The following is a 21,325-nucleotide window of genomic DNA, read 5'->3' on the forward strand; positions in this document are numbered from 1 at the left end:
CTGTAAGCTAACCGAAACTGCAGGTTGCCCCTAAGAATGGTGGAAGTGATTTCAACTGGTAAGCTGATTTTATTACTCAAAGAGAGACGGTCCGCACTAAAATTTAAGCTAATTGAAACCAAAGAACAGAAGAATCTAGCGGCGAATTTTTTTTTATTTTATGGATTTATGGCCGGTGGTTACCCTATTTCTTAAATGTTTTAAAGATTACTTCAATATTCTCTCTGACTCTTCTTAATTGGGCTGTAAACTAATTTACTACAAGTTGGCTTCTTACGATTTGACACTTATTGCTTGGCTGTGTTGGTCTAAGATCAGATAAGATCGCACAGCTCCCAGCGTGTTCTTACTTGCAAATATCTTAGAGCTTCTAGCTGCGTCACAACATGGCGTCTATACATGCTTCAAGTGATTCATTTCAAATGATTTTCTCTGCATTTCAAAAGTTGTTTGACACATATGAAAGATTTGAAAAAAAACCTGGACTATTTAACATTAAAATATGAAGAAAAAAGTGAGAATGTTGAATGTTTGAATGTTCCTGAAATACAAATGAAGAATGTCAAAAACGAAGTTTCTCAACTTGCTGACATGCCGGGCGTCTGGTTTACTTTGGAGGGAGAAAGAGATGCAATGCTTGAAAGGGGGGCAGCCATACAGAAGATTTATTTTAAAAGACAGAGCGCAGGAGGAATGAGAAGCATTAAAGAACCTATACTTTATGAAACATCATTTGCAGAATTTTCAATACCACCCTTGAGAATTAAAGACAAACTGAAAAGTGCAACAAGCCTGGGACAACGTTATTATTACATCAGAGGCATCCTGAGCAAAAAGGTGCGAAGATATTCCTGTTTGGACTTGCTTATAAAAACATTTGGTAAATCTATTCCACGAATGGCAATAGGACTAAGGAGGTTTTGTTATTGGAGAGACATAGGCTGATAGATGGAAGAATACAATTTAAAATTAGCTAAATCTAATACTCTTATTTGTAATAGACATAGCTGAATAATAATTGATATTGATAGTAATGTATATAATGTGGAGTTGATATGATAAATAATAATTGGATATGAGAAGGGAAGGTTGGAAATATTTTTGGACCATATACAAAGGTTATTAATCACAACAATTATCACTATTAAAAAATAAAATAAAATATATACAGTTAAATGTTAACTAATATGGGGAAAATGTTACGATATACGATATAATTACATAAAGAAGGGAGAATGATAATAAACTATACTGCATGGAAGATGGAATTCTTGGTATTAAATACTATGGATGTTCAGCTAAAATAGGATATGAGGATTTGATGTTAATAGAGGATTTTACAAACAAGTAAATGAAATGTCAGCATGTGGTTATGGATTAAATCTTTGGCATAGTTAAGGATGAAGGATGTTTAAATAACTGTAGTCAACTAAAAGTGGAGGTATAATGATGTCAATACGGTAAACATTTGAGTTAAGATATTTGAATTAATATGAATTAATGGAAGAGATGCACCAAAACATGTTGTAACCAGCTGATATACTTTTTTTTAATAATATATACCTGTGTTCTTTTTTTTGTCTTTTTTTTTGGTTTTTCTTTTGTTTTTCTTCCCCCCCCACCTGCCTTGTTTTTTGTTCTTTTTGTCTTCTTTGTTTGTTTGTTTGTTTTTTCTTTTCCCACTGGTGTGGGCATGTATTGTTTAAGAAACAAAAATTATTATTATTATTATTATTATTATTATTGTTGTTGTTGTTGTTGTTGTTGTACAATTGTATCACAGCGGCCAGTTGTTTCGCCGGATTTGGCATTGGTTACTAGTCGGGCCCCACCCAGGGGCCTAGGACGTCGTAACGTATTTTCGTAATATGCGTGCAGATCCAAGCAGTGCGGCTTTTTGCATTTGACTGATGGTGATTTTGTCAATTTTTAACTGTTTTAAATGTAATTCCAGTGCTTTTGGAATAGCACCCAGTGTGCCAATTACCACTGGAATTACCACTGCTGGTTTGTGCCATAGTCGTTGAATTATTATTATTATTATTATTATTATTATTATTATTATTATTATTATTATTATTATTATTATTTTAATAACAATTATAGTCAAATGAAAATGGATATATGATGATGGTGACATGTATGAATATTTGAGTTAAAATGCTCGAGTTAACATGAACTATGTTTGTTGACTGTGGAAGAGATGCGCAAAAGTCTATTTGTAACCAACTGATACATTTCTATAGCATGTAAAGAAGGATGTTGTATTTGTTTTAAATTAAAAATTTAAAAATTTTAATAAAAAAAAGAAAAATATTTCCCTGGGACTATTTCACCATTTTAATTTGCTCAGTTCTTTGTATTAACATCTACATCATTCTGGATTGACTTGGAGTGCCTGCCTGCTGGTAAGTGAGCTGGGTTTTTTTCTTTTATTTTTTAATGTATTTTAAAATAATATTTTATTTATTGTGCATAGGATTTTTTAAAATAGTTTTATTCTGTGTGGATTCTTTTTTTAAATTGTCTTAGACTATTTAAAAAAAGATTCTATCCAAAATAAATTGAAGTGAAACCATTTTTAAAAATTCTATGCACAATACTTTGAAATATATTGTGCATAGAATTTTTAAAAATAGTTTTAGTTCAATTTATTCTGTGTGGAATAGTTTGAAATGTTTTACTTCAATTTATTCTGTGTGGATTCTTTTTTTAAATTTTAAAAAAGATTCTATCCAAAATGCAAAATACCAGCTGCAGTTATTCACTTAAGAGCTATGGCAAGAAAGGTGGTATAGTGACCAAAGTTATAATGGCATTGAAAAAAGTGACTGATGACCATTTTTCACACTTAATGACCATTTTCACACTTAGCGACTGTTGCAGCATCCTCATGGTCACGTGATCAAAATTTTGATGTTTGACAACAGTTACAATTTATATTTGTAAATTGTAGTTATGTTGAAATAAAAAAATATTACAATACTATTTTTGCGTTGTATGAAAAATTTTGTTGCTCCGTATAAAATTTTTAATCAAGCCCCCCACCCCCTGGTCAAAGGCGTCCCTGTTTACCAATCTGAAAATCTGATCACCTTACAGTAAAGGACTACCTGTAGTCTGAGGAAACCTGGCTCATCAAGTAAAAAGAAGAAGGTGTTCATTTTAATATTGGTACTTTTACTTTACTATAGAAATATTCTGCTTATAACTAAGAAAAACGATTTAACCCCAGGACCACAGAAACAACCTGTTTTCCTTCCTCATAGTTATTACATAATTATAAGTTAAGTGAATTTAAAATATGAAGTTGCACATTATCTTTTCTTTGAGAATTGGCAAACAGATCTTTTTAAACCCAGAATCATTTGTAAAGTAAAGCTTGACAGCAGCCATGGGAAAAAGAAGAGATAATATATATGGCATATATAAGCATTCTGAATTCCCCAACTGTGCATCTTCCTATATCTCATCCTCTCTGTGTAGAGAAATTTTTGACTTCCCAGAAATGATTTTTATGAGATGCTGAGAAGGATAGGGAAAATCTTTTTTTAATGACATTTCTATTCACCCCATGAGTTGAGTAAACCTGAGCCTGAAGATGAGCAATATTACCCGGTGAGTTTTATAATTAAACTGGAATTAGAAAACTGATTTCTACTATCCAAAGTCTAAGATCAGATCCACAACACATTGCTGGTTCCTACTGTACCTTTCTAATATAGATATGGTCTGAATTATTTAGTAAGAACACAAAAGGGAGGCAAAATCTGTGGTATTTCTTGTGTTTAATATTTCCAGAAGGTATTTCATTAGAACTCTAAGTTCCCATTTGATATTACTTACCCCTACTTAGCCTGCAATTATGAAACCATTATTTACCCTCACCAAAACTGTTTATTGCAAAATGCCAGTTAGACTGCTCCTTAGTAAATGGTTTCCTAAGTGCATCTTAAATTTCCACAATTGTTAATCTATTGGTTGCTATCCACAAAACCTGCCTTTGGCTTTACTAAAATCTTCTCCAGAAAAAAATGATAAAGGCATAATAATTAATCTTGTTATCTATCATTTATATCCCAACCAAATACATAATACACGCACACTTTACTTAAGGAAAGACAGAGAGCTGCCAATTTTGTACCTTATGCAAGCTGTGTAAAATTGATATAACACTTTTTTTTGTTCATCCAGTTTTCATTAGGAGGAGTGTACAGGGAACTAGCATATTTCTTTATGCGTGTTTTCATTTTTCACACATTAACCCAAGAGGCACAAATATATGTTATTTGTGTTTTCTTCTGGAAGGACTGAGATAGAGATCTCTTCTACTGTACCAAGATAACTAAGAAACACTAGTTATTCTTTCTGATTGCTAATAGGGGGAAAATATCACACCCTATACACTTGGTCTTTCAAAGGCAAAACTCTGGTAAGATTAAATCCTGTGATTTAAGGGAAGAATTTGTGTGCCTAATCTGTTTAGCTTAAAATGCTAGGACTGAGCCTTCAATCTTAAATCTCCCTATTTGTAAGGCTTACCAATTACTCAGGGGCTCTTATCAGAGTAGATAAAATTTGCATGAAGTTGTGGTGTTATAAAGTAAACTTCAAAATATTGAAGATCAAGGAAGCTATGAAATCAGATCCTAATATTTTGTTACAGCTGCCCTCACTGACATAATTTTATTAGACATTGAATTCCTAGGTACACTTATTTAGAAGTATTTCTTTTTGAAGTACAATTTCATGATAATTTAAAATTATGTGCTCATTCACTTTAATTTTGGTCAGGCTCCTTTCAACCGGTGGGGTCAAATAATGAGAAAAAAGGAGGTTGTGAGCTTTACAAAGGAAAAAATCTTGAATGAGCAATAAAAATCCCCCTGAGGCTTTTTCAAATGTTTGCAGTGAGCAAGGGCAAGGAAGAGGTTCAGCCCGCATCCTTGATGCCTTCTAATGTGAATTTTGTCATTCACTCCTATGTAAAACTTTCACATTATGGGGAATTCGTGTAATCAGGACAAACCCTATTCTCTGCCACTGAGATTGAGTCCCATTCAATCTGCCACAAGGAAATGCCAGCCACCATATCCTTCTTATTAAGCAATCCTTATAATTTATGCACCATTCCTTCCATTATAGACAAACCATCTTTATGGGAGTAGAATTAATACTGATGAACTAAAAGATAAGCAGCTCAAGATTTATCTCTCTGTGCACTATACATTAAATGCCTTGTAAAGCTGACCTTTTAAGGGACATGGTGGCTCAGTGGGTAAGATGCTGAGTTTGTCGTCTGAAAGGTCGGCAGTTCAATGGTTTGAATCCCTAGCGCCGCATAATGGAATGAGCTCCCATTACTTGTCCCAGCTTCTGCCAACCTAGCAGTTCAAAAGCATGTAAAAATGCAAATAGAAAAAAATAGGAACTCTCTTTGGCTGGAAAATAACAGCCCTCTGTGTGCCTTCAGCATTTAGTCATGCCGGCCACATGACCATGGAGACGTCTTCGGACAGTTCTGTCTCTTCGGCTTTGAAATGGAGATGAGCGCCGCCCCCTAGAGTCGGGAACAAGTAGCACACATGTGTGAGGGGAACCTTTATCTTTACCTTTTCAAGCTGACCAAGTGTTGTATTATGCTCACAATCAAACCCATTAAAAAAAAACTTTCTACAAAAGATCAAGGGTAAGCTTGATACTTGAAATTCCCTTTGTAAAATAAGTGCTTATGTGACTAAATTTGTCAGTGCAGACAGATGATACAATGACTTGATAGTTTTTTTTCTTCCCCCAAACTTTCACTGCTAATGATGTGCTGCTTAATATTACTGTCAGACTCGTCAATATATGGTGCTATGAGGCAATGTCAAGCAGACTACAGCTGAAGTCACTTTTTTTGTTAATAAGACAAGATGGTGTTATTGCATAAGCAGTGCGTGGTCTCACACATATTTATACCATGTACTAATTTCAATCATTCTTATCTGAAGAACTACTCACTCTGCAACTTCTATCTATATCGGTGACAACCAATTATTCTGGTAAAAAAACAGAGTTGTATTGATTCAACAAACAGCTCCACTTCAATCAATTATTATTATTTTCTCACTACACGCATTGAGCCCAAACTTCATGACAAATGATCTCATTTGATGAAAGCCTTTATCAGGACCTATCTTGTGGCAATATGGGCGGCGAAATGTGTGCATTTTGCTGCTCTTATTGCATCCACTGAATCGCGCACAGCCGCCTTGTTTAGAATAGCCCGCTCCCTCTTGAAGGGGAGGGATGCGGACAACCCTTTACAAGGTAGAGCTGAGGAATTTGTTCAGTTTCTAATGGATAAAGCCGCTCGGATTCGGACAGATCTGGACTCCAATTGCACGGTACCAGCCAAGGTACCAGGGGAAGGTCTTGAGCGAATTTTATGGAGCGAGTTTCAACTTGTCGCTCCTGAGGAAGTGGACAAGGCCATGGGAGTGGTGAGTGCCTCCACCTGTATACTGGAGCCGTGTCCCTCCTGGCTGGTCTCGACCAGCAGGGAGGTGACACGTGGCTGGATCCAGACAATAGTTAACACCTCTCTCGGGAGGGGTCCTTCCCGCACCTCCTAAAGGATGCAGTGGTGAGACCCCTCCTGAAGAAACCTTCTCTGGATCCAGCCATTTTGAGCAATTATCGTCCAGTCTCCAACCTCCCCTTTGTAGGGAAGGTTGTTGAGAAAGTGGTGGCCTTTCAACTCTGACGGTCCTTGGATGAAACCAATTATCTGGATTCCTTTCAGTCCGGTTTCAGGCCTGGTTACAGCACGGAAACTGCTTTGGTTGCGCTGATCGATGATCTCTGGCGAGCCAGGGATAGGGGTCACTCCTCTATCCTTGTGCTTCTTGACCTCTCAGCGGCCTTCGATACCATTGACCATGGTATCCTTCTGCGACGGTTGTGGGAGGTGGGAGTGGGAGGCACCATTTTTCGGTGGTTCTCCTCCTACCTCTCGGACAGGTCACAGTCGGTGTTGGTCAGAGGGCAGAGATCGACCCCTAGGCCCCTCAATTACGGGGTGCCGCAGGGTTCGGTCCTGTCCCCCCTCCTATTTAACATCTACATGAAGCCACTATGTGAGATCATACGCTGGCACAGGATTAAATCTCATCAATATGCGGACGATACACAGCTGTATCTGTCCGCCCCGTGCCAACTCAGTGAAGCGTTAGAAGTGATGTGCCAGTGCCTGGAGGCTGTCAGGGTCTGGATGGGAACGAACAAGCTTGCACTCAATCCCGACAAGACCGAATAGCTATTGATGTTCCCTCCCAAAGATTGGCTAATTATTCCATCTCTCAGCCTGGGGGGTGAAATTATACGCCCCTCAGAGAGGGCTCGCAATTTGGGAGTCCTCCTGGTTCTGCAGCTGACTCTAGAACATCATCTGTCGGCTGTGACCAGGGGGGCCTTTGCCCAGGTTCGCCTGGTGCACCAATTGCGACCCTATCTGGACTGGGAGGCCCTTCGGATAGTCACTCATGCCCTCGTCACCTCAAGACTGGATTACTGTAATGCGCTCTACATGGGGCTGCCCTTGAAGAGTGTTCGAAGACTTCAGCTAGTCCAGAATGCAGCCACGCAAGCGATTGTGGGTGCACCTCGGCACACCCACATTACACCTATCCTCCGCGAGCTGCACTGGCTTCTCATTGGTCTCCGGACAGCTTCAAGGTGCTAGTCGTTACTTTTAAAGCCCTACATGGTATCGGACCTGGTTACCTGAGAGACCGCCTCCTGCTAGTCACCTCCCAAAGTCCTATTGGATCCCACAGACTAGGCCTCCTCCGGATTCCATCTGCCGGCCAATGTCGGCTGGTGACTCCCTAGGGGAGGGCCTTCTCTGTAGCTGCTCCGGCCCTATGGAACGATCTCCCTGTTGAGATCCAGGCCCTTACTACCCTTCCGGCCTTCCGCAAAGCAACTAAGACCTGGCTGTTCCGGCAGGCCTGGGGCTGTTGAATTATTCAGCCCCATCCGATGTTATGACTGTTGCTGAATTTTTAATTGTTGTTTTTATTTTTGTACCCCCTTCCCTTTCTTATTGTTAGCCGCCCTCAGTCTCCCGGGAGTAGGGCGGCATACAAGCCAAATAAAACTAACCTAACCTAACCTAACCTAACCTAACCTAACCTAACCTAACCTAACCTAACCAACTCTGACAAATTATTACTAATCAGCTGAAGCATAGAAAGACTTGGCAACAATGTCTTCAATGCATTGTGAGAAAATTCTCCAGATAAAGTTTGTAATATTCTCTCCAAAATCTGAACAGGTGACCCGATCTTTTCAGCACATTTACTCAGGAATATAAAGATAACTCCAGCTTTAAAACCTCTAACTGCATTTGATTGACAGAAGTATAATAAAAGTTCCTTCCAGCAAAACAGAATCCCTCTCTTTGCTCTCATCTTTAAGGGAAGGTGCTGAGCTGCTTAATTTTGGGTAGGGCTAAAAAAAACAGCACAATGTTGTATAAAAGAGAAAGTTGATTTTAAAGAATTCAAATCAGCAGAGCTCTCAATATGTAGATTAAGTGCTTCAGTTGGGGTTAAGTTGACAGTGCGGTAGTAGATAAAGTAGCTGACATTCTTATCCTGAAATTTTTCATGGCAGTAAAGAACTGACTATTGGCACTTTGGCTGCACAGTGCACAATTTCATTTAAATATTGGAGTTTTCATTTAACATTTTTTCATATAAATGTTGAGAAGAGTTCAAGCTTAATTACATTTGCAGACAACACCAAGCTGCCGGGGATAGCCAGCACTCCAGAAGACAGGCTGAAGATATAGAAGGATGTCAACAGACTAGAACACTGGGCCAGTGGTGGGTTTCAAAATTTTTTCGAACCTACTCTGTGGGTGTGGCCTCCTTTGTGGGAGTGGCTTGCTGGCCATGTGTTCTCTCTCTCTCTCTCTCTCTCTCTCTCTCTCTCTCTCTCTCTCTCTCTCTCTCCTTCCTTTTGTCTCTCTGTCCCTTTTTCCTTTTTTTCTTTCATCTCTCTCCCACTTTTTCTTTCTTTTTTCTTTTTTTCTTTTTTTCTTTTTTCTTTTTTTCTTTTTTTCTTTCTTCCTTTCTTTTTCTTTCTCTTTCTCTGTGTGAGTGTGTGTGTGCGTGTGTGTGTGTGTGTGTGTGTCAGTGGTGGGTTTCAAAAATTTTCGGAACCTCTTCTGTAGGTGTGGCCTGCTTTCTGGTGGAACCTCTTCTAACCGGTTTGGTAGATTTGACGAACCGGTTCTACCGAACTGGTGCGAACTGGTAGGAACCCACCTCTGCACTGGGCCCAATCTAACAAAAGAAAATTAAATGGTGAGAAAAATAAGGTTCTACATATAGACAAGAAAAACCAAACACACAGGTAGAGAATAGGTGGCACCTGACTCAACAGTAATAATTGTGAGAGGAATCTTGGAGTCCTAGTGGACAATCACTTAAAAGTCTGCTGCAGCTGCCAAAAAAGCCAACACAGTACTAGGTTGCATTAACAGAGATATAGAATCAAGATCACATAAAGTGTTAGTACCATTTTATAATGGTAAGGCCACACTTGGAATACTGCATCCAGTTTTGGTCGCCACAATATAAAAAAGACATTGAGACTCTAGAAAGAGTGCAGAGAAGAGCAACAAAGCTGTTTAGGGGACTGGCACCTAAAACATATGATGAATGGTTGCAAGAATTGAGAATGTTTAATGAAACGAAGGACTAGGGATGATATGATAGCAGTGTTTGAAGGGGCTGTTGCAAAGAAGGGGGTCAACCTATTCTTCAAAGCACCAGAAACACTTGAGATTGGACAACCATTTGTCTTAAATGTTATACGGTTCCTACTTGGGTAGGGGTTTGGACTAGAAAACCTCCAAGGTCCCTTCTAGCTCTGTTATTCTGTTAAATTTGGACTATACTAAAATCAGTGCATCTATCTTAATCATGACTGAGGAAGAAAGTAGCTTTTATGTTCTGGCCAAGATTTTAAAATGAGAGGTGATCAGTTAAGCAGTTGGAGAATGTCACAGGAAAATTACAATTAGGCCAACTTGTAACAGAGAAAGACAAATTGGAAGGCTGTTTTGTAACTGAAAGCAGCACAGCTAAAAGTTGAGAGCAAAACAACAACTTCTCTCCAGAAATGTTGGAAAAAGGTAAGAGGCGAAAGCCGATTGATGAGATGATGTGAAGCTATACCTTGTTGTTATGATAAAACTTCAAGCAGAAAGAAAATCCCAGCTTCAGAAAGAGGTCTATTTACAGGAAACTTTTCTGAAAATTTGAAAAAAAAGAATAATTTTGAATTCTGAAGTGACAAAAAGATGTAAAAGCAGACTTTTATACTCAATGCAGATTTGTGTGATTTATAGAATCAGATCTGAAGGAAAAGTTATTAGGATCTTATTACCTCCAGAAGACAGGAATGATGTTTCATAAAAGTATGTCTGGTACAATTTGCTTGATCAGAGGGAGTTTAATTCTGTGGGTGGTGGAGAGTAAAACCCCAAAAGAAGGATCTCACATAGACTTGTTGAGTGTACAAGGAAATAGGATAGGAAAGCGTTTCTGCAATGAGGCTTATTAAATTGCTCAGTGAAAAATATTTAGAGGTAAACTGGCTCATAAAATTCATGGCCTTTGTTTTCTGGATACTATTGCTCAGAGTCTGAAAAATATTGTTTAGAACTCTTTGTAAAGGAAGACAGGTCTGATTAAATATGTCTGGTGAAGACTGGTGGGATGAGTCCCATGAATAGGATATAGCAAGTGAAGGATCCAATTTATCCAAAAGAAACAGAAGCAATTGAGAAGAATGATGAGTAGCACTATTAGTTAAAAATAGCAGAAATCCAAGTGAAAACTTGATATAGACACTATTTTATAAAAATAGTGGAAGAAAGAATAAAAGCAGTAAGGTTGTTGATAGCTACTATTGCTTACCCAACTAAAGAACAAATACAGTATGAGTGATGTTTTATAAAAGATTTTTAAAGAGATATGCAGTATTTTTTGTTTTTCATTTGTAGACAAACTTTTTCAAAAGGACAATCCAAATAATACAACAATTTAAAATCATAAAGTGATTAAATTTGGTATTAAGAAGACCCAAATTCAAGTCCACTATGGATGGTCCTTGGATGAGAATTTGGGCAGGTCATTCATTCATTCTCAGCTGATCCTTACTGTTTATTGTGGAGAAAAATAGAATGAGGAAGGACTACCCATACTATCTTGAGCTCGTAAACAAAATGCAGGCTATAAAACTATCTACCCAATAAGCTAAGACAACACAAGTATCAATAGCAACTAATATAGAAATTTTAAAGGCCTTTTTTGAGTAGCAGGTTTGAGACATTCCTCTTCTTGAGAGCAATAGTGCCCTAAACAGAAGGAGACAGCCACTAAGAAGTTATATTATCAGCCCCACCATATCCCCTCTTGTGGATTGGGAACCTGCAACATTCCTATAGTTGTGCTAAAATACTACTCATGAGTGACATTGATCATCCCAATAAGTGTTGGGAGACAATTCTCCCAGGGATGGTCCAGGAATTCCTTTTCTAATGTATATGTTGGGAATGTAAGAAATATTGTGAACTATTCCTTATAGTTGTTGAAAGATGATAAAAATACATGCTTGAGGCTAAGCAATTCAGGAAGTTCTTTTTTTTTGTCTAAGTGAGGAACACAAAGTAGCAGGGACAAAGTGACTATATAATGCTGGATTCCTTAACTTTATGGGAAAATGAGCTTAAAGTGGGAAATAATAAAAGCACAGTTGCAAACAACTCCAGTGGGGAAAATAGAGAACAGCATAAGAAAAGTATACAGCTACATCCAAAGTTTAATAAACATGTATAAAACCAAAACCATGACACATATAGGAAATAGAAAAAGAGAAATTGTCAAGATACAGCTAATCCAGAACTTGACAGGAAAGTTAAACCTCAGAATAAACTGAGTTTAGCAAAAGATGAGAGGTGGTATTCCGCAGGTTTTGACCAGTTAGAGAACCAGTAGCGGAAATTTTGAGTAGTTCGGAGAACCGATAAATACCACCTCTGACTGGCCCCACCCCATCTATTCTCTGTCTCCTGAGTCCCAGCTGATGGGGAGGAAATGGAGATTTTGCAGTAACCTTTCCCTGGAGTGGAGTGGGAATGGAGATTTTACAGTATCCTTCTCCTGCCACGCCCACCAAGCCATACCCACAGAACTGGTAGTAAAAAAATTTGAACCCCACCACTGCAAAAGATGCTAAGAATGACCAAAACAACTTTTTAGACATCTCCCTAAGAGAAGGAAGAAAAAAATAACTACGTATTATGTCATCAATGAATATAAAATGATAACAAAGAAAACTCTCATTATAGCTCAGTCCTTGTGAAGAGCAAGAGAAGGAAAAAGATTGAAATTTCAATTAAAAAACATGATCAGAAAGTATGGAATACTGTACATTTACTCTGAATAAGTTTAATTGTATTCCTGATCCCAGAGTAGTTAAGGCATTGGCTTAGATACTGTTTTAAAGAAATCCTAGAAAACTAGTAAATGCCAGTTGAGCAGGGAGAGGGATGTACTGTATCTGTCTTCAAAAAGAGGCAAAAAAAAAAAAAAAAAAAGAATCCAGGGAATTATGAATTAATTGTAATTTCTATGAAATCAATACTGGGGAAATTCCAGAGGAGGTCATAAAAAAATCAATCTCTAAATATCTTGAAAACAAAGAAAATCCCACAACAGATTACATATAAATTGTAGACATATTTTTCAGAATGAATTGAAGAATATACTCCAAGATATATTGATTAACAGGCCAACTGAATGATGGCTGGCTTGACAATTGCATAGCTATATAGATCACACAAAAATTATGTGAAAGGTTGCATCTTACATTTTGTATTCACTATTTTAATGAATGATTTCAATTTCAAAGAATGCAATCTGCAAATGACATAAAATAGGATGGAACAACTAATTATATCCTAAAACCAGAATAAAAGTAGGATTGAATTAATTAAGATAGAAAAATCAACTGAAAATAACATAAGGAAATTTGAGACACTTGAGAAATTTGAGAGTTGCCTTTGGTGAAAAGGTGGCTACATAATTTTTGATTAATACATTAATAAATGCCCATTTCTTGGGAAATGAAGACTGAGAGGACCATGATGGTGTCTTTCCAATACCTGAAAAGTTGTTAAATAGAAAAAGGACAAGGCCTACTCTCTATTCTAGAATGCAGGACACAGCATAATGGGATCCCAAAGTTAGAAAATATTCTTAAAAATAAGAGAAGTCTTGATGGGGTAACCAATTATATAGAAATAAATGGTCTTCCCATTTTTTTGGATATGTTTAAGTGGAAATATTGGTCAGAGGATGTTTTGGTTTAGATTCCTGCATTGAACTTTGGGTTGACCTCAGTGATTTAAATGGCCTCTTCCAATTCTATTATTCTATGCTTTTATCATTCCAAGTATAATTTAGATATTTTAATGTAGTATTTGGAAAAAAAATCCCTTCTGAATACGATTCTGTTAATAAAGTTGTAGTTCTGTGGAATTAGAAGGATTGTGATGGCAATCTTATACTAGTTGAATAGTGCTTCAGGGAATCCATTTTGATTTTAGTGATTAAAGCTCTTTTTTAAAAAGTCTGCTTGGGAATTTAAAAAAGAACTGTGGGAGGTTGTAAATCTTATAATGACACTATAATAGCTTGTATTATCTGATAACAATAATATTGATTTTAAAAAAGAGAAATAAAAATAGGCTAGGCAATTCCAGCCAAGGAGGAGTTAACTATAATATCTGCTTTTTCCACAAAACATTTACAGTAAAAATCCAGAACTGCTAACCTGATTACTGGATTTGGTTATTAAACATAAAGAGAGGTTGGTAATGCTGTCACAATAATTATTTTAAAGTACTCCTATAACATCAGTGGAAAACAAATTGCAGTCAATATGTAGAACATTATATAGGCAAGCACTCAGAGGGATCAATATGAAAATACTCAGCTTTTATATCAATTCTTGTTGCTGGTTGTATTAAAATTGTTACTAAAGATATATTTGTAATGCATAGATAAAGAATTACCCAACTTTTTCTTTTTCATTGTTGAATTATGTGCAATATTTAACCACACGTCCATTTTGAATCAGTGGTGGGATTCAAATTTTTTTACTACTGGTTTTGTGGGTGTGTCTTGGTGGGCGTGGCATGGCTTGATGGGCACAACAGGGGAAGGATACTGTAAAATCTCTATTTCCTCCCATCTACAGGGGAAGGTTACTGCAAAATCCCCATCCCCCCCGATCAGCTGGGACTCAGGAGGCAGAATAGATGGGGGTGGGGTCAGTCAGAAGTGGTGGACTCAATAGATGGATAAAAATGCCATATCCAATCTAAATGTCTGAATGACTTTATAACTAACCATAAATACCCCACTGACCCCCAATGTCAATACTGGCTACTTTGGAGAAGCTTAGTCTAGAATAAAACTGAAAAGTAGGCTAGCAGTAATTGCAATAACATTTTAATATTATATTGTACATTATTATACAATATACAGTAACTTATGAATGAACATTTCTGCAGAGTACAGAAATATATTACAATTATTGAAATAGAGTACAGAAGAGTACAGAGTACAGAAATATATTACAATTATTTCTCTATCCAACAACAACAAAAAAGATCCCCCCTCAGTATTAATTAATGGCAATGATGGGAAGGTAATATTACCTGGCTTATATTATTTTAAGTAAATCATTTGAGCAGAAAACTTTCAGTTTTGCTATCTATCTTTGTTATTTACATCACCTTCATATTGCTGTCTGATTTATCTGGCTCGAGCACAAACTTCTCACACTATAGAAATATGTTTACTCCTGACTTCTCCCAGTATCCCTGTCATACTGGTAATAAAACCTGGAATTATATGGGAATCAGCCAAGAATCAGGATAATGTCAGCCTGTAAAGAATATAAAGGAGGCCCCTGATGGAGAGAGGAAAGGCAACCATCAGATAAACATGGCTTAAGCCCTTATGAAGATTTACAAAAATGCCTAAAACCAGTACTCCCTAATTCACATGGCAATTAAAGAGAGAAGTGAGGAAGAACATCCAGACTTGAAAAATGTTGTTACTATAGCCATTCTAATTGCAAGTAATGTTAGGCCTATGTGATGTTTATTTCTTGATCTGATATAGCTCTTCAAAATCTACTTTTTCTGTTGCCCTGATATAAAACTATATTTTTGCTTGTTTAATGGTTTCTGCATAGTTTCTCCAAGATCATCTCTGTGGATGGATCTACAGATGGTTTGGGAATGGGCTATATACATAGCAATTTAGGATCATACTGATTAATTAACACCAAACCTAGCTAGTGCTCTGGACTAATTAGTCCACATAGTAGGTGCCAAATGATGTAAAAACCTAAGAGGATTTGAGAGAAGAGCCTTAGCTAGTCAGTGGTTCAGAAATATTAGGATCCACAGGAACATTTTCCATGTTTGGCAGCAGAATATACTTGTTACCAAGATGCTGGCACTATGACAAATCACAAAAATGCTTTTGAAAACTTCAGACTATCATCTAATTAGACCACTTGGTGGGAAAAGAAATGATCCAACCCCTGAGGGAAAAATACAATCACTGGTAGACTGAATGACCTGAGAGATCTTTTTCCTTTGTTTGCTCAGCAAGCCAGCTCATATATGGATTCGTTGAAAAAGACTGGTCCTAATAGAATGAAATAGATGATGAAAGTGATAGAAATAGCATTCTTTGACCTGATGTTGGGTTACAGCATCTTCTTGAACAAATATACCTTACTAACTCAATAAGGATATATCCAGTAAAGGAGGAAAGCAGAAAAATGGCATCAAGGTATAATGAACTTGTCCTCTAAAGTCTTCTCAAATACTTTGTGTTTCATTTTATTGTCTTATTTTCACATCACTTTATCCTCCTGTATCTTCATTTTTTTTACCTCAGACATTATTGGTTTGTCCCATTAAAAGTGTAAATATTTATACTACTACTATGGGGTAAAGGAAGAAGATACAGGCTACATTTGCATCAGAGACTCCATCCAAGACTATGAAAAACAGAAAGTTCACAGATCTATGACAAACAAGCAAGCAAGCCTCTCTTGTAGGTAACATCACCCCACTTTGGCTGTCTGATAGGTATGATTCCCTGGAGTGGGATTTACAAACTCAGATTGAAAATCAGCCATTTATAGATCTTTTTTCCTCCTTGAGAGAGGATGTTATTTCTCCTCAGACTATGGCTGCTTGCTCAGTGGCCATATAGCTCACGCAGGATAGGGTTCAGACGGGGTATTCTGCTGGTTCTGACTAGTTCGCCTGAAACGGTAGCAGAAATCATGGGTGGCCCCACTCACCTGTCCCGGTTCTATGACATCCCTTTTAGGCCCCTTTTAAAGGCAAAGCGCATGCATGGAAGGCGGAGTGCATGTGCGGATGCGCACACTCACATTTGCGAACCAGTAGGGAAGGTAGGTGTATACCACCCGATAGGGATGGGGATTTAAATCTTGAATTTTTGAAAAGAGTAACTATGTCTATTTAGATGACAAGACATTGCTTCTTACTGGCACAAACTGTTATTTCAACAGTCTCCCACCTGTTGATCATGGTTAAAAATAAAGTAGATGCTTCAAAAGAATCTCTTGTAAAGTTCATTGAGAGCCAACATAACAAAATTATTCATTCTGCCAAACCAAATGATTTGTGCATGAAATGCCGCTTATAAATAGCCAACAGAGGAAAGGAGGCCCCATCTTTGAACTTAGTCTTTGAAAAGGAAGTAAGAAAAAAAACAACGGAGAAGGCTCAGAAATCTCACACAACTGGCAAATTCAAAAAGGCCAGAAATCTTATAAACAGTGTATCCTACAAACTAATCAGATAACTTTGCACATTTTAAACATTAGCGTTTATGGAGGCATATAGGGATCTAAAAAAAAAACCTGCCATCTATTTTTTCTTTTAATTAGACTTCTTTTAATTTTTAATAGTAATGTTATTTTATTTTTATTTATTTATTTAACTTGTCACTCATGTACAAGATAACAGGAATAAAAATAAACATGAATAAGAACACAGGAAATGGGTACAAATAAATGGGGGCATTAGGACAGGGACGTTAGGCACGCTGGTGTACTTATGCACACCCCTATTTGAACACTCTAATTTTTTCAAAGTAAACGCTTCGGACCCCTGGGACACTCAGTTAAGAGCATCGGGGGAGCACCGAGAGGCAGGGGCTAGGACAGGCGGTGGCTCGCCAGGCGGCTGACTGCCAACTCACTCCCAAGATCCAACTATGACCTTTTTTAACTTTAATATACGCTATTTAATTTTATTAAAATGGCACAATGGCAAAAACTGGTACAAACTGGGGGGGGGGGATAGAATCCAGAGTTTTGACTCAGTAGGAAGGAGTAAAAAAAATTTCAAAGCATCATGTTGATTATGGCTGAGTTTGTTTGGAAACAGCAATGTCTCAGAAGACAAGACACAATAACCTTGAAAACGCAATTTATGATGTTTCTCTTCAACCTGAAGATAAGGCCTCACTTCTTCTGGATTCCCTCAAGTAGCAGATATGATTGCAATGCTGCTGCTCAAGTTTTCAGTTTCTTCTTCCTAGATTTTATAAAAGCCCAGGCAGCACAGAAATTTATACTTCATCTTTCAGAAAGTCCAAAGCTGGTCTACTTTGACTCTTTGTACCACTGGAAACAAGATTTTCAGTTGTAGAACTGATTCTTAAATTCTCTAGTAACCCTGGTGTCATTCATGCTATACTTCTTGCATATGTTTATATAGTTTATACATTAAACTATTAATGTAGTAATGGTTTAATGTATTAAACCACTATTCTACTTTTCTTGAATTTACTAATGTAATAATATTTGAGAAGAATTAGCTGATTTAATGTAAAATTTATTGTTATAAACTGCTTTAAACTAACATTTAAAGCTGATGAAGGGAATGTTCCTTTTCAAATAAAGAAACAATTTTAGATTATTTTGTCAGCTCCTGAAGGTTGGATAAATGGAAATACATAATCCTCAAATATGTGTAAACTATTTTACAAGCCATATCATAATTTCAGAAATATTTCCTTATCCTAAACAGAAAACAGAATGACCATGAGTGGGCAAAAAAAAAGTGGGTGGGCAAAAAAACAGTGGGAGCAGAAACAACTTCCAACTCCCTGTCAGTTTCCCTCACCCACCCACCCTCCCTCCCTCCCTCCTTCCTTCTTTCCTTCCTTCCTGCCTGCCTGCCTACCTGCCTGCCTTCCTTTTTCTTCCTTCTTTCCTTCTGCTTCTTTGGCTTGTGGAGATGTGTAATAAGTGCTACATAGTTAGGGAACTATGCATGGGGGCAGTGTAAGCTAAGAAGTGCGTACCTATGTGCATGTGTGTCATTGCTTTCTATTTTCCCCTCCTTTCCCTTCTAGTGCTGGTTGCGGGGGTGGGAAGGGGAGAGCCACAGATTGTGAGGGTGGCTGGGAAACTGTCGCAGCACATTCAAAATGAGCATCACATGACTGCGGCAGCCCAGCAATGCTGTAGCAGCACTAGCAGCCACTCAGCAGCACTAAAGCATTCACAGGATTCCCAAACTTCAGTCCCTCAGGAATCATGGATCCCAGATTTGGAATGCATGCTGTTAAGTTATCCCATTTGAGGTACCTTGGTTCAAGAATTGTTGTCTTATAATGTACCGTTTTACCCAGTTAAAAGTTATAGGAAGAAGAGTTTAAATAGTATATAGCTACACACACAAATGTTTATGTGTGTGTGCGTGTGTGTGTGCATGTGCAATAAAGGGCTTTTTGGTTGCTAAAATTACATTTGAAATAATTTTTGGATATGAGATACAGCAAACTGCCCTATATAAACTCTAAGCAAATTTGTTGAAGAATATCTTTTTATATCCTAAATCTGTAGTGAAGTGCACTACTGTACACTTCCCAAACGGTGACGAGCAGAGATAGATTTTTGAAGTAATCATTTCTTTGGAAAGTTTATGCATATGAATAGTATTAACTGTCTTGTAAACTATAATTGAGGTAAGTCTTTGATCTAAGGATTTCTAAGATTAATGACATAGTTTGTTCAATTTTATACTTCAAACAGATATTTAGTGAATTTTCTCTAAGAGAAGGAAAATGCAGTACCTATAACAAGGCTTATATAAAACAAAATAAAATTCTTAAATAAAATTGCAGTGACTCCAATTCCCCACTAATGCTTTACAGGCCATAACAACTGGAACATCACACAGCTAACTTTTTTTTCAATCTTGTCAGTTTTAAAATGTGTGGACTTCAGCTCTGGGGAATTCTGAGAGTTGAAGTCCATATATTTTAAAGCTGTCCACATCTTGAAAAACATCTCAAAGGGATAGGATTGAGATAGAAGAGACCTCATAGATTACCTAGTGTGAACAGTGCTACTGTAAGAAATATGTACCATAGAAATCACCACTCATTGTTTAGAGAAACATACAAAACATTTAAGGGGACAATCAGGCAGAATTAGGGTAAACCACTCTCCAATGTGTAGCAGACAAATTAAGAGCGTGGTTTGGAGAATGGCATTCACAGAAAGGTCAAGATGATGACTGCAACCTAACAATTGAGGTCCAGCCTCTATTTCACAGTGTTGCAACACACATTAAAAGAAGGCATGACTTTTATTGCATGGTTCTCGCTGCCATCTTGACTTTTATGACCACTACGGAGACATCCAGATTTTATTATGCCTTATCATTTACATTTTTCTCCCTGTGTTCCCTGAAGACATAAGCTATTTTGCTGAGCCACAGCAATGGATCAGTAGGGAGAAAAGGGTGAACAGAGAAGTACGAATTATCTGCAGTGTGGCTCTGCTATCAGGTTTGCACAGTGTGCTGTGCCAGCTTGGCAGAAAAGGTGAGGAAGAGAAATTCCCAATGAGCAGAGGAAGCAAATCACTCACCAAGTGTGAATGAAAGTCTTATGATGTAACTCATCAGTTCCTTTGCATCTAATCTGAAGTTTACAAGTAGTTCTCACTTAACAATCCTAATTGGGACAGGCAGCTTTGTTGCTAAGCAAAGCTGTAATTATATTATTCATATGGCTGCAGCTTGCCACCTCCTTCCCCATTCACTTTGCTTGGCGCTAATTGTCTGGGAAGGTCACAAATAGTGATTGCATGAACGTGACATGGTGTGACTTTCGTAAATGTGTGATGGTTGCTGACCATCTAAATCACAATCACAGGACCATGAGATGCTACAACAGTTGTAAGTGTGAGCATTAGTCTTAAGTCACTTTTTTTCCAAAGTTGTCATAACTTTGAACAATTGCTAGACAAATTAAGGAGACCTACACACACATACGCACGCACATATGTATGTATGTACGTACGTATATATGTATGTATGTTTGTTACAGATGTAGCATTTTGGGGTCATGTGATTGCCATTGTGTCATTGCCAGGGGCTTTTGACAAGCAAGATCAATGGGAAGAAACAGATTCCCTGAATGACGACATGATTCTCTTAACAATCAAGGCAAAAATGTCTTAGTGGGTTAAATTGATTACAGCTCACTTAACTGGATCATTTAGCAACAGAGGTTCTAGTCCCAATTTTTGTTGTAAATTGAGGACTACCTGCATCTGCAATATATGAACAATTCACCTGTTCTTAAACTTCATCTAGTTCTGTCCCCAAGAATGAAAGTCACAGACTCAAAAATCTCAAAATCTTCTATACCAATTTGTGGTTAAACATTATTCAGTTCTCCTTTATTGAAATTTCTGCCTTTCTTGTGCATTTCATGTCTTAGAGCCATATTTTTTTCCACGCAAAATTGTGAAGGTAGAGATACATTTTTCTGTGGAATGAGTTAGCTGAATTATCCCAAATGTTCTAGAGTAAATCAGCTAAATTTGGATGATCCAGAGGTGTACTGAATCATTTCTGTATATCCTTATCTTTAACAGTTTTAATTTGGTATAGGCTTAGAGGTTTTGGGTGGAAATGAATAATTAAGAGGTCGAACAGAATTAAAATACAAAAGGCACAGAGAGTGATAATTACCTACTTGACAGGGCCATTCACAAGACAGTTGTTAGGTGTGATATTCTGACATTACTGAGATAATTAACACATGTAGTATGATAAGATTCCTTTGCCTTTGTAGATTGGAAGGAATCTCTTGTTGAATAGTTTCATGCTATTGTT

At 37.3% G+C, this 21,325-nt stretch overlaps 1 protein-coding gene across 6 annotated transcripts in view; it reads right to left on the minus strand.

The window, feature by feature from the left end:
- NKAIN2 (sodium/potassium transporting ATPase interacting 2) overlaps positions 1-21,325 on the minus strand; it is a 595,332-nt gene that overhangs the window by 109,270 nt on the left and 464,737 nt on the right. The window lies entirely within an intron of this gene.

Source organism: Thamnophis sirtalis, unplaced genomic scaffold (assembly GCF_051295495.1).
Source record: "Thamnophis sirtalis isolate CommonGarterSnake01/CBP01778 unplaced genomic scaffold, rThaSir2_p1.2 scaffold_6, whole genome shotgun sequence".
Taxonomy (NCBI): Eukaryota; Metazoa; Chordata; class Lepidosauria; order Squamata; family Natricidae; genus Thamnophis; species Thamnophis sirtalis.